The sequence below is a fragment of the Malaya genurostris genome, chromosome 2, assembly GCF_030247185.1.
Source record: "Malaya genurostris strain Urasoe2022 chromosome 2, Malgen_1.1, whole genome shotgun sequence".
In the NCBI taxonomy this organism is placed as follows: Eukaryota; Metazoa; Arthropoda; class Insecta; order Diptera; family Culicidae; genus Malaya; species Malaya genurostris.
Window position 1 is genome coordinate 37,856,508 of NC_080571.1, and position 13,749 is coordinate 37,870,256.

The 13,749-nt window shown below is 39.7% G+C and overlaps 1 protein-coding gene and 1 long non-coding RNA gene across 5 annotated transcripts in view; both read left to right on the plus strand.

The window, feature by feature from the left end:
- Positions 1 to 13,749, plus strand: part of LOC131432418 (YTH domain-containing family protein) — a 62,715-nt gene that overhangs the window by 16,479 nt on the left and 32,487 nt on the right. The window lies entirely within an intron of this gene.
- Positions 3,509 to 10,009, plus strand: LOC131432420 (uncharacterized). Its single transcript, XR_009229859.1, has 3 exons — positions 3,509 to 5,816; positions 5,887 to 6,623; positions 6,690 to 10,009. It is a non-coding gene; the product is annotated as an uncharacterized LOC131432420 (long non-coding RNA).

A 13,749-nucleotide genomic window follows, 5' to 3' on the forward strand; every position in this document is an offset into this window, starting at 1 on the left:
GCCACTCGTGTCTATCCTCGCTCTTCTTATCACACCCTCCAAAGCAATGTTGAATAGCAGACACGAAAGGCCATCACCTTGCCGTAGCCCTCTGCGAGTTTCGAAGGGACTCGAGTTTATCCCCGAAACTCGAACAACGCACATCACTCGATCCATCGTAGCCTTGACCAATCGTATCAGTTTGTCCGGGAATCCGTAGTCGTGCATGATTTTCCATAGCTGTTCTCGATCGATTGTGTCGTAGGCTGATTTGAAATCGATGAATAAGTGATGTGTGGGCACATTGTATTCGCAGCACTTTTGCGACACCTAGCGGATGGCGAACACTTGGTCCGTGGTAGCGCGTTCGCCCATGAATCCTGCCTAATATTGTCCCACGAATTCGTTTGCAATCGGTGAAAGTCGACGGCATAAGATTTGGGAGAGTATCTTGTAGGCGGCGTTCAGCAGAGTTATCGCGCAGTAATTGCAGCAATCCAGCTTATCGCCCTTTTTGTAGATGGGACAGGTTCCTTCCATCCATTTCTCCGGTGAAATCTCGTCCTCCCAGATCTTGGTAACGATCCAGTGCAGTGCTTTCACTAGTGCATTACCACCGTGTTTTAGTAGCTCGCTTGGTAGTTGGTCAACGCCAGCGGCCTTATTTTTCAATCGGCTTACCACCTCCTCCACTTCTTGGAGGTCTAGGACCGGCAGTCTATCGTCCTCCGCACGCGTTCCCAAGTGCGTTACCGCGCCGCCACTTTCGTATTCCGTCACATCGCCATTGAGGTGCTCGTCGAAATACTGCCGCCATCTCTCGATTACCTCACAGTCGTTCGTGAGAAGATCCCCGTTGGTGTCCTTGCACATATCGGCCTGTGGCACATGGCCACAGCGCGATCTCGGTCTTCCTGTTGGCGCTTTTTTCTGCGGGATACCGAGCTTAGTCTGTTCCGCGTTTGTCTGTATCGCTCCTCATTTGCTCTCGTCCGGTGTTGCAGCTTGCTCGCCCAAGCTGCATTCTTCTCGGCCACTAACTGTTCACATTAGTCGTCGAACCAGTCGTTCCTTACGTTCGGAGCCGCCGTACCTAGCGTTGCTGATGCAGTGCTACCTATGGCAGAACGGATGTCCCTCCAGCCATCTTCAAGAGTAGCTGCACCAAGCTGCTCTTCCGTTGGTAGTGCCACTGCCAACTGCTGCGCGTAATCTTGGGCTACTCCAGCATCCCGGAGCCGCGCGATGTTAAACCGCGACGTTCGGTTTCGACGTTGGGTAGCCACCGTCGAAAGTTTTGAGCGCATGCATAGAGCAACCAAGTAGTGGTCCGAATCTATATTCGCACTGCGGTAGGTGCGAACATTGTTGATGTCCGAGAAAAATTTTCCGTCGATCAAAACGTGGTCGATTTGGTTTTCGGTCTGTTGATCAGGTGATCTCCAGGTAGCTTTGTGGATATCCTTGCGGGGAAAGAAGGTGCTTCTGACTACCATTCCTCGGGAGGCCGCAAAGTTGACACACCGTTGGCCGTTGTGATTCGATGCGGCATGCAGGCTGTTCGGCCCGATTACCGGTCGGTACATTGCCTTCCTTCCTACCTGGGCATTCATGTCACCGATGACAATTTTTACGTCATAACGGCTTGTTCCAGCTGCACGTAGAACGCTTCTTTCTCGTCATCGGGTCTCCCTTCATGTGGGCAGTGCACGTTGATGATGCTGTAATTGAAAAAACGGCCTTTAATTCTCAACTTACACATCCTAGCGTTGATCGGCTACCACCCAATCACTCGCTGACGCATCTTGCCCAGCACTATAAAGCCAGTTCCCAGCTCGTTTATTGTGCCACAGCTTTGGTAGAAGGTAGCCGCTCGATGTACGCTTTTCCACACCTTCTGTCGCATCCAACAAAGCTCCTGCAGCGCTACGACGTCGAAGCTGCGAGGATTTAGTTCGTCGTATATTATCCTGTCGCAGCCTGCGAAACCTAGCGACTTGCAGTTCCATGTTCCAAGTTTCCAATCGTAGTCCTTATTTCGTCGCGTGGGTCTATGCCGATTGTTCCGGGTCGTATTCTCTCCTGTATTGTTTGTAATTAATGTTTTCTGGGTGGCTTATTAGGCCAACCCCCTGTCTCGCCGGAGGATCATCGTGCTTGCTCTGTTTAACGTCCCAACTAGCACTAGGACGATCCCGTTGGTGGGGTTGCCACCTTGGATTTAGCTGAACGGGATCCAGCATTTCATACTCAGCCGCTGGATATCAGAACAAACGCTGTTTGAAACCGCTCCTAACATGGAGTACAGACGCTCCGACATCCTCTAAAGAGGACCCCCTTCCCTGTCAGCATACGACCAAGGTCCCACCGGGGTTGGTTACCCGATCTTTCCTATGGTTGCTCGTACCCCAGCCGGCACCGCGGGGAGGTAGGGATAAGAGTTACTGGACAAGAGGCTAAGAGCCACACTGGGGCCTGAATTACGCATTGTCCAGTCGTTTACCAACCAATAATCGAACTGTATAATGTGTTAATTTGTCATTAGATATTTTTCCTGCCGTGACTGTGTGTCCTTATTGGAGATACTGCTTTCATTATAAGAATTTTAACACTGAGAAGTTATCTTAGCTAACAAAACCCTGGCTACTGCAATGTCTTCTGTGCTGTGATACAATAAAGGCGATTTTTGCCTTTAGAACGCAGAAGTAAAATGTGCTGGTCGACATAAGGGGCACTGCATGTCCCCTTAGCTCCTTTGTTTGAATGGTGTCTCGAGAGGAAAGCGACATCAGAAACTTTTTGTAAGAAGTTGGATTTTTTTATAGAATGAATTAGTTTTCAGCTCCTTTAATTGCTGAAAATTATCATTTAATGTAAAAATTGTTTTTAAATAGACTTCAAAATGTTTTAATTTTCGACCCATAATTTCTAATTTGAATAATGATTTAGGTTAAGCTTTTTTTCGATTACACTGTGCTATAAGAATAAATAAGTTAATATACTTTTAATGTTACATAGTAGAGATTATTTATCTGGTCGAACATAACACAAAACCGTATTAGAAATGATTGTAGCATTCTAGAATTCTTTATTTATTATTAAAATAATACTGTTTTCGATTAAAAACTCCTACACGGGCTTCTTCACCATTTCCAAAATTTCCGGCGATTTTGAATAGTTTTGCATTGTATTTTGACTGCTAAAACTCGGATTCGCAAGTTGTATCGCGAATATTTGATGAAGTTTTCCTGCGTGACAATGAACGATGAAAGTTATGTGTTGGAATACTTTAAGCAGCTTCCCGGAATAAAAAGACTACGAAATGCTACGAAACGGCGTCGAGGAGCAATTCAGGGCGGAGAAAAAAAACGGTAGGCAATATGCAGCAGTGGTCGAGCAAGCCAAAGCTTCATCACTATCGAGATGACAAACAAGGAAATATTCCATGAACAATACCTAAAGAAGCGATTGTTACCATTCCTACGCAGCCATGACACTCCCTGACTGGATCAGCCATGACTGGCTCAGACGACACGTTCTCCATGTGTATTGGAGATTTTTCGTGAATGTATTCTCATCATGAGAATGAAATCTAAGTTGGGAAGGCTCGGGAAAAGAAAAAAACAACACAAATCCAGATTTCTGCATACCCGATGATATACTGAACGCTCTGCTGGACCAGTGATACAGACTGAAATAATCAACTCCAATGGAATTTAAAAATTGATTGATATTTTTACTGGTTCCTGATGAAGACTGTAAGGTTCAATCTATGTTCAACCTGTGTCCAACCTTTGAAGCTGGAAGTGCCTGAAGAAGAAGGAGTTGTCATAAATAGATTGTTTCTTACCAGATCGTTTAAGATCGATCGAACCTGAATACGATTGTCAATTGAAGGTCTAGACATCTTTTCAAAGAATGTATTGACAGAATCAACAGAATCTTTGGAACATAATATTTCGAAATCGCATTTTTTTATGTGGAACACATCTTTATTTTCTATATAGGGGTGCAAATTAGAAACTCAAGGAAGAATACATGTAAAAGTGTGGTCAGGTTTAAAACACTTACAGCTCAGTATATTTTGTATCAATTCTTCATATTATTTCATTATTTGATTGGGAATATTTCTAAGATTCGATTTGAATGTATCAAGCCGAGTATTTTCAATTATAAATGATTAAAATTTTGATTAGTAGCGAGCAGTGTCCTATTTTGTCTGCAAAAAATCTCAGGCGTACCGGATTTCCCTGCCATAGACGACGGTTTTGAAGGAGTAAGCGATATAGCAAAGGAAAAGCATCGCTCTGATTGGTCAATCGATGCAAAAGCGAAGTTGTTGGAAACACGCGAATCTATAAATAGAAGCGAAATTATAGCTAACGTTTCAGTCGTACGCGTAGCCAGCGATGTCAGATCTACGGAAATCTCCGTAGATCTACGGATCCGTAGACAAAATCTACGAAAATTGGATTTATTCTACGGAAATCTACGGAAATTACAATTTATCAACGGAGAACTACGGGAACTAGTTTTGTCTGGCGAGCAAAAAAAAAAGCTTTTCACCGTGAGAGCTTCCGAGAAAAATGCCAATCTACGGAAATGACACTACTACTATCTGGCATCGCTGCGCGTAGCATGCTAGAGATAGGTTGTTGCTAGACAGCAAGACAAAAAGTGCTATAAAACGATTTGAAGCTTTAATTGGTATGCTCTGACCTTTGTCATGCAAGCTCGGATGAAATTCCATGTTATATCGTTTCGCCTGAGAAATAGACAACTACCCAGGGTAAATTTTGAGTGCTTAAGATTAAATTCTAATTTATATATGATGAACTCGATTGATAACGAGAAAAAATTTATCGCTTCTTTCAAAATTGAAGAATGGTAGAGAAACTTAAAGCTATAAAAATAACTGCTTGCATACAAAACTTGAACACAAGCTTGGTGAAGAGAAGCTTAAATATTTTTGGGATTTTGGTGTAATTTCGTCGGCTATAAAATAAACAATGTGCGGTGTTGGTTCCTAATCAAGATCAATCTAAGCAGACTCTCGTGCAATTGCGGATTCAAAAGTGTGACGATTTTTTTGGACTGTTTGATTGTAGATCGTTAGAAATTTTGGTTGCCTTGTTCCACATCAATGGCTCGAACAACCCTATGTAGCTGATCCTTGTAGTTTTTATGTCAAATGAATTAGAATTGCATAAAACGGATTTATTGTCATCTCGATTGTTTTTATTTTTTAAATGACTTTCTAAGACTGAACTCTAGCGCAGCTAACGTGTCGGAAGTAGTTTGCACGGTATAAAAGTGACAATTTTTGTTTGGAACACAAACAACGAGCCGGAGCGCCACCACATTTTAAAAAAGAAAAATTGGAGGAATTACTCGATCGAGACCCGTCGCAAACGCAAGAACTTGCAATATCATTCGAATTTACTCAACCAACCAACGACTAGAAACAATGAGAAAGATCCGAAAGGTAAGCTATTGGATGCCGTATAAATTGAAGCCCAGGAACGCCGTTTCTTCACGTACGAGCAACTGCTGAAACATCACAAAAGAAAAGGATTTTGGAATCAAACTGTTATTGGGGACGTGAAAGTTTGTCGATTACCCGGCTATGCATCATCATCGACGGTCGTTCAGCAGAATATTCATGGCTTGAAGGTTTGGCTTTGTATATGGTGAGACCAGCTGAGTATGGTGTGTTATAAGCTGCTCCAACAGTGAAAGGATACACCGATAGACACGACAAAGTAATTTTGCCACATGACAATGCTTGCCCGCGCAAGTGGCACTGCTGGTGAAACATACTTACAAACGCTCAAATGGTAACTCCTACCCCACCCGCTGTATAACTCAGACGTTACACCTTCTGATTGCTATCTGTTTTGGTTTCAGCATGGCCTGGCTGATCAGCACTTCTCCAATTATGATGAAGTAAAAAAAAATGAATCGAATTGATGTTATCTGTTTGCAGATATTAGAACACTTTTACGATTCACTTAAACGAAATGAATTGATGAGCATGATTTGCCATGCATTTTCCGACAAAGTTTATTAGTCTCTCGTAGGATTGTGTTCAAGTGTCAATATTGCTGATATGACATTTGTAACGTTAAATGGATTGAAGCAGGATGAGGCGCTCTCTAGCTTTAACCGGTATGCAGATAAAGATATTAAAGTCTCTCTGCATCTGAGCAAACAAAAACGAAGCGACACACACAAATTGAACAACAAAATCGGTTTAGTTTTCTCTAAGACTGGTCGTCATTTGGCTAAAAAACTGAACACCTTGAAATCCAACGTTCAACGAATCAATCAGGCAATTGATGTGCAAGGGATAACAGCCAAAAAGAAGTCCTACACTGGCGGCCAGCTTGAAACCAGTGGCGCGAAAATTGTACGACACAGTTTTTGCCACGCACTAGTACGAACGAAACGTATTCGATGTGGGTCGGACTATAAACCCCAGTTTAAGAAACGATTGGTGAAGATGACACCTACAATATTCTAAACCGGTGTTGTTGACAAGGCGGACAGCTACAATGACAATCCTACCATATTCTAAACCGATCTCGCCTCGTGTCATTGAATCCAAGCAGATGACTCCTCTAAATTTTCCTGAAACTCGTCTCGTAAATCTCTCAATTTACTTTTTTTTAGATGGTATATATAATATCTCAATTTGCTTTATTTTTTAGATCATATGGTCAGTCCTTTACGACGCAGTTCCTTTATATATCTAGGCGTTGCCCAAAACTTCGAATAGAACAGTCATTCCTCGAAATGTGTTCCGTGTATCTGAATTGCTACAGAATTATCTAAACCGAACCGAAGTTATCGTGTTGTATGAAAGCTAAAAAGTTGCTAAAAGCTAAAAAGTTGAGAGTTGAAACGTACAAATATACAAAAAAAGGTTTGATGACTTTCCTGAATACGAAAAATTGAGCGACATCCAGAAAACAAGACAAAATGATTGCACCGATGGTCTGGAATAACCCTTGAACTTTGTACCGACTTGAAGCCAATTGGCCAAGCTCACCAGCAATCTAATACATGCCAGTCTTAACACTTATCAGTCGACGCTTGCAACCAGCCAAGCTGCATCTTTTTAGTGTATCCCATATGGAACAAAGTCTGAGCTGGATGGAGAAGCACGAGTGTCGCAACAGGTCTAAAATGAAGCTACTTTTCAAGTGTAGGTTCCAGTGAAGCGTATCTGGTTGAGAAACAGTACCGATTTCTTTCAGCAAACCTCACAAACATCCAGTGGAAGTGAACGTTTGTTTTGATGCTTAGGTAGTTTGGAGCTTTTCCCGTAGAATTTGAATGCAGCAAACATGCTCAACATTCTGAAACAAAACCTGATGAGGTCACCGCCGAGAAAATGTTCGGACCTGATAACAGAAACTGGGTTCTGCAACAGAACAATAACCTACAATTTTTATAAAATCCTGTTCAGCAGTTATTTAGGGAAAAGCAAAGAGGCATTGAAGCAAACACTTTCATTACCTTCGAAATATTCACACCTCCAAACAGACTCTAATTATCGAACAGTAGAAAATAACTGCTCCCGAGAGAACGAAGTGAACAACTACTGAACTGTCACGAGTTTAACCAACCAATTGACGAAACGAAAGCGCCTCAGGAAACGCAGGGTATAGGCCCCCGGTGGAATACAAAGTCCGGATATGCACGTGAAATGCTGTTCTTCCAATTGACACACATACACCCGCATCCAAAACAAACGAAAAAACAACGCACCGCCAGCTAACTGCCTGCGGAGACTGTGGCACCAGAGTTTGTTGATTGCATTTCAACTTCTGCTGTGCCGCATCGGTGTCGCCCAAAACCGCATCCAAAATGGGTTGACGGGGTTTTGTTTGTGGCATGTGCTTTTTGTTCGATGTTGCGTTTTTCGTGCTTTATAAACCGCCCGCGAAGGTGATCGGATCGCTGCTGTCTGCCGTTGTGGTGTTGAATTCAATTAACGCGGTGTTTTGTTTTTTTTTTCGTTTCCGTTGTTTCACGGTTTTGTTATTTGTTTGCTGATGACCTTGAACCTGCGCCTGCCTGAGCGATTGTTGGCATTGGAACCCCTCCTGCATTCGGGGGATGCGCAGCGGCGGCCCACACAATCATTGAATATGTTTCATTCAGTAACAGAACCCAGACCGGCCAAATGGATCGAAATTAAGTTCTGAGAATATTACGTTTCGGATTGTAGCAAGATCTCCGATGCCCCCGTTCTGCGTGGTTGGATGGGCGAATGGAGAGTCAGTTTATTTTAAAAGTTTACTTGGGTATTGTGTGATTTTCTTATGATATCGAAAAAATTCTTCGGTCGAGAAAAATAAACTCCACCACACGGAATTGAAAGTCTAGAAAAAAATCTTCAAAGAGCAGAATTCTATGGTCACGAGATTTGGACTGTGTTGGAAGGGGATCAATGCACTCTTAGAACTTTCGAAAGTGAGACAAGATGATGCTACGGAACGAAGCGCGGAAGAAAAACAGAACGAGAAGACCTCGTATGGACCAAGAATAGCTACTTGGAGAACTTTCTACTCTATGAACGTATGGAAATTGAACGACTGCTTGAAACTTTTCTCAAAGCCCAAATGCTACTCGATCTAAAGCAGGTGCATTGTTTTCAACTGAATAAAACGAGCTGTGTTATCTACATTCAATTCTGGAAGGAGTGTGTTAATATTGTAACACGTACCTTTGAGAAGATGACGGAATCAAAATAGTTACCCGCGAATTGTCCCGAAGCTGCAATTTTATTTCGTGCGATGCAAATCAAGCTGAATCTGTTCTAAATGTTCGAATGTACGGAAAGATCGATCAAATCGAGCCAACTGCTCCACGAAAGAATTGAATGAAAAAAGACAGGAAATTGGTTTCATTGATGTAAATTAAGAACAGCAGAGGTGCAGAGCGATTTTTCTGTGGTACACCAGAGCTCGAGGTTCAAGATTCATCGGTAGTATCACATTTTGCTGTCAAAGTGAACAGTAGACAATCAGAGCGCTTAATCTGAATCGATCTAATCGATTTAAACGGACATGAGTGCTGTTCATTCTTCATTACACGATGATGATAGACGATAAATAGCATTGTTGAGCGCGCAGAACCGATATCTCAGAGAAGTGACTATCGGCGAAAAAATCCTGACTCATAGGACAATATTTTTAGAGTGTCAAAGATAACATCAGAAATGAGGGATGACAATCATCAATTCTCAGAATTTCCTGATAATTCCCTATAAATAATCGACTCGTATTTTTTGTGCTGCATTCACATAGCCGTTTTCCGGTTAGTGTAATTGAAAAAAAATTGATCTGAAAAAAATTGTTGTTCTCTCGAAAAGATGTCTTAATTAAATGAACCGATCTCAGTGTTCTAAGGTCAAATGAAACTTTCTCTTCTGTTAACACTCCGACTACCAAGGGGGTAAAAAAAGTGAGAACGCTAATTTTGACTGACCTCTTTTTACCATTAGAAAGATAAATTCATTCGGAATAAAATCCATTTGAAACAATGGAAAACAATTCTATTCAAAGTTATTATAAAAAGTTCCAACTAAAGTCTGTTGAAAAAAAGTGGGAACGCTTTCTTTGGCTGGCCATATCTCAGCTGTTAGAAGTCCGGTTTTTGAAAATTTGTTTATCTCTCGACAGGTACGTCTATCACAACATAAATGGAACAGAAAATTTTTCTATTACACTTTAGTAATGAAAGTTATAATCAAAAACGTAACCAAAAGTCCAAGCATAAATGATCGAAAACTTCGTGTTTTCGACATATCTTTAAATTCAAAGCGACGACATATGCATTTTGATATACCAATAGATTGCATTTGATATCAGCTATATGTCTTAGAAGAAATCAATTTCAACTTTACTGAAAATGTCTCAAAAATTCGATACTTTTACAGAAATTTTAGTATATTAGAAGTATTAGAAGAATGAGCTAAATAGAGATAAGCATTTTTGTATACCAATCGATTGAATTTGATACCAGCTATAATGTACGGGAAAAAATAGTTTCAAATTTACTAAAGAAAATCCAAAAATTAGATATTTCACAGAAATTTTAAAATTAAAACAGAATTAAACCTGTTTGACATTTAACATAAAAAATCATATCGAACATTTATGCATTTTGGATCACCAATCGATTGAATATTATTGCTTCAATTAAAATTTTTAACAGGAAATTCTATTATATTTACTAAAAATCTCAAGAAATTTTGTATTTTTACAGAAATTTTTGAATCCTAGAGTTTTTTTTGTGACTTAGCTAAGCGCGCATTCAAGAATGTTCGGGTACCAACCGACTAAATTTACTTCCAGCTAAAATTTCAAAAATTTTATATTCACCAAAAATCTCAAAAAATCGATATTTTCACATAAGCTTTTAAAATTGAAGAAGTTGTAGGCACTTACGTGGATTTGACGTAAGTGCACGTCTACGAAATTTTGCTTACCAACCCAATGAACTTAGCAACGTGTAAAATTTTAGGAGTACAATCTTATGTTTACATCAAAATCTTAAAAAATCTACATTTTCGTGGAAGTTTTCGAATTTAATATATTGGAAAATGTAAAACAAACATCTATGATCTTTTATGTAGATTGAATTTGGTATTTCGGAGTTTCGGTTATTCCCACGTTTACCGCCTAAATATTCGTGTAGAATGATGCCCAATGTTTTCGAGTTGCTGTCAGCCCGAGATAGTTATCGAACATTCGCATGAAAAGGTAGAAATAATCGAACGAGGAAGTAATCAAAGAGAATCAGCCATTTGTTTTTGGGCACTTTTGAAATGTTTGCATCGAGTTTTTTTTTCATTTTAGACTTTTAGATAGCAGAGATAATAAAATTCATGTTTTCAATTACTCAAAATGGACGAAAATGGTGAAAAATAAATGTTATTCTCAGCTCCAGCTCGCGAATTTTGAACACCATGTCCATGTCCAGTAGGGTGCCAATATTCAACGGTCATCACAAGTTTCGTTAAGCGGTAAAACTTTGGTACCTTAATGTCCAGCTGATGACAAAAGCGGAATAGTAGTTTCAAAATTGTGTTCTATTTTTCGTTTACACTTTCAGTCATTTTCGGTTTTCGGAATCGTTTGATCGAGAATCGCTCTCATATCTACAGTAGTTATGGTTTCCAAAAAGCTCTGAAGAATTTCCGGAGTGTGATAACATTGGTTTATCATATTTGATACATTCTTTAAAGTCAAACTTTTCAGATTTTTAATATGTTGAAGACATAATGGGAGTTAAAACTTCCATGCAAAAGATATCTCGGTTTCGTTTTGTCGCAAGGGAACGAGTGACGTTGGTATTGATTCTCTCTTTTGTTAAAGTGACGGATGAAAAATGCTTCGTCTCTCTTCGTTTGTTTTCAATGCGATTATTTACGAATGAGACAGTAAAAAACATAGATGAAAGCTGTTGGATTATATTCTTTTGTTGAAAGTACGTGACAATGTTAAGCTCAGCTAGGTAGTAATTAAACGAGTCTGAGATTTCTCAACAATTAATAAAACCGCTTATAATTACTGAAATCTTGGAAATCAATACACTGAAGTCTTTTTTACGTACGTACCGCATAAAAAACCGCATAATTCTGAAAATTCGCATAAAAAAACCGCAGAACTGTGAAAATTCGCATAAAAACCGCATAAAAGAAAATCGCATATTTCTGAAAATTCGCATAAAAAACCGCATAAAAGAAAACCGCATAACTCTGAAAATTTGCATAAAAAAACCGCAGAACTCTGAGACTTTGCATAAAAAATACCGCATAACTCTGAAACTTCGCATAAAAGAAAACCGCATAACTCTGAAAATTCGCATAAAAAACCGCAGAACTCTGAGACTTCGCATAAAAAACCGCATAACTCTAAAAATTCGCAGAAAAAAAAACCACATAACTCTGAAACTTCGCATAAAAAAAACCTATCTTTTTTTCGCGTAAATACGTCTTACTTTATTATTGTGTGCCTCTCCAAATTTACTACGGGGGGAATAGTTTTTGGTTGCGAATATCTTGAGTTGTACTAAATATAACAAAAACAATGACTAAAGTCTGTTGGCGGCCCAGTATGGCGCTAATTTGGAAAGACATTGCCCTTCGGTGCACATAAGTGAGTTATAAATAGCAAAATAGCTTTACGTCAAAAGCAGTCGGATTATGTTGATCTGCGAGGTGGCATTAGCAGTCCAATATAATCAGCTAATGCACTGTTGAACCGAAAGCGAAACGTTAAAATTAACATCAATCTTACCTCGTGCCATCGGAAATATGGTCCGCACTGTTTGAGCAGTATTTCTTCAGTAGTATGAAATAACTATAAATAACTCAATTTATGCTTAAGAATCAAAACTCATCACGTTTACTTGCCCTTGTCACACAATTAAACGCTAGCAGGCCATCAGGTGTAGGAGGTAAAATTGTGCCGTTTTTGTGATCAGGACGCCACTAATTGCTGCCAAGAAACTAAAAACTGTATCCTGCATTATTTAACTGGTACACGCTTCAGACTAAACATAAAAGTAATTCAACGATTTGTTTTTTTTATGAAACCAAAATCGATCCCAAAATACGGTTTGATATTTTCTTCCATTGAATAGGTAGTGTCAATATGTTATGTTCTCTGTTGAACCGCCTGATTGTCCGCAAACGTTCAATGACGTAATATTTAAAAAAGAGTCTTTTTATTTAATGATTTATTTTAGTCTTGTTGAGACGTAGAGCCGTCTTGAGCTAGTTTAAAATTTGATCAGTATTTAAAGGGGGAAACAGACTGGGAAAAATGACATGCGATGTGCAACTATGTAATGAAACCGCGACAATCTTAGCGCACAGATGGGATTCGAACCCGTAGATAGCTCCTAACCGGGGAAATTGTTTTTTCCAATTTAACTACCCTGCATATGAGAACATTTGAAAGGACAGCCTAATTTACTAGAAGAACCAAGCATGCTTTGTTTTACTTGGCCGTCACAGTATTCAATTATAGTTCTATCTCTATGGAAATGCCGAAATTGCTGCTTTGCCGTCAGACACTGATTTGAGATTTTCTTTTTGTCTCTGTACCAGATAGGCAGCAGAGGCATCAAAAACAAAATTTCAAATCAGCGTCTGACGGCACAGTAGAAGTGAAGATAGACTTGTGATGCGGTGTGTTGTTTTTCTGTTGGATGTGTTTCCATAGAGATAGGCCTATAATTGAATGTTGTGACAGCGAAGCATGCTTGGTTCTTCTAGTCAATTGGACTGTCTCTTCATGTGTTTTCATATGCAGAGTAGTTTAGTTGGCAAAACAATTTCCTCGGTTAGGAGCTAGCTACGGGTTCGTGTCCCGTCTCTGCGGTGACATTTTCGCGGTTTTCATTCGTATGTCATTTTTTCAATCAATTTTCCCCGTTAGATACTGGTCATCTTAGTGAAAGGACGACCGTTTGATAGATTTACTTTGTACGCCGTTCGCTTTGATCCAGAGGCCAATTATTGTCAATAATATTCCACATTCGAGGAAAATACACTCGCGCTTGTTACACATAAAAATTTTAAATATTGTCTTACAAAATTGTATGAAGGATGGGCGTTAATTTTAATAGTATTTGGGTCACCCAGTTATGTTCCTGATATTATTAATTCGTCTTTTTAATTTCAGAGATATTATTTTTGACAATAAAGCTCAGTCATTCTGCAGATTGCGAATTTTATAGCGTTAATTA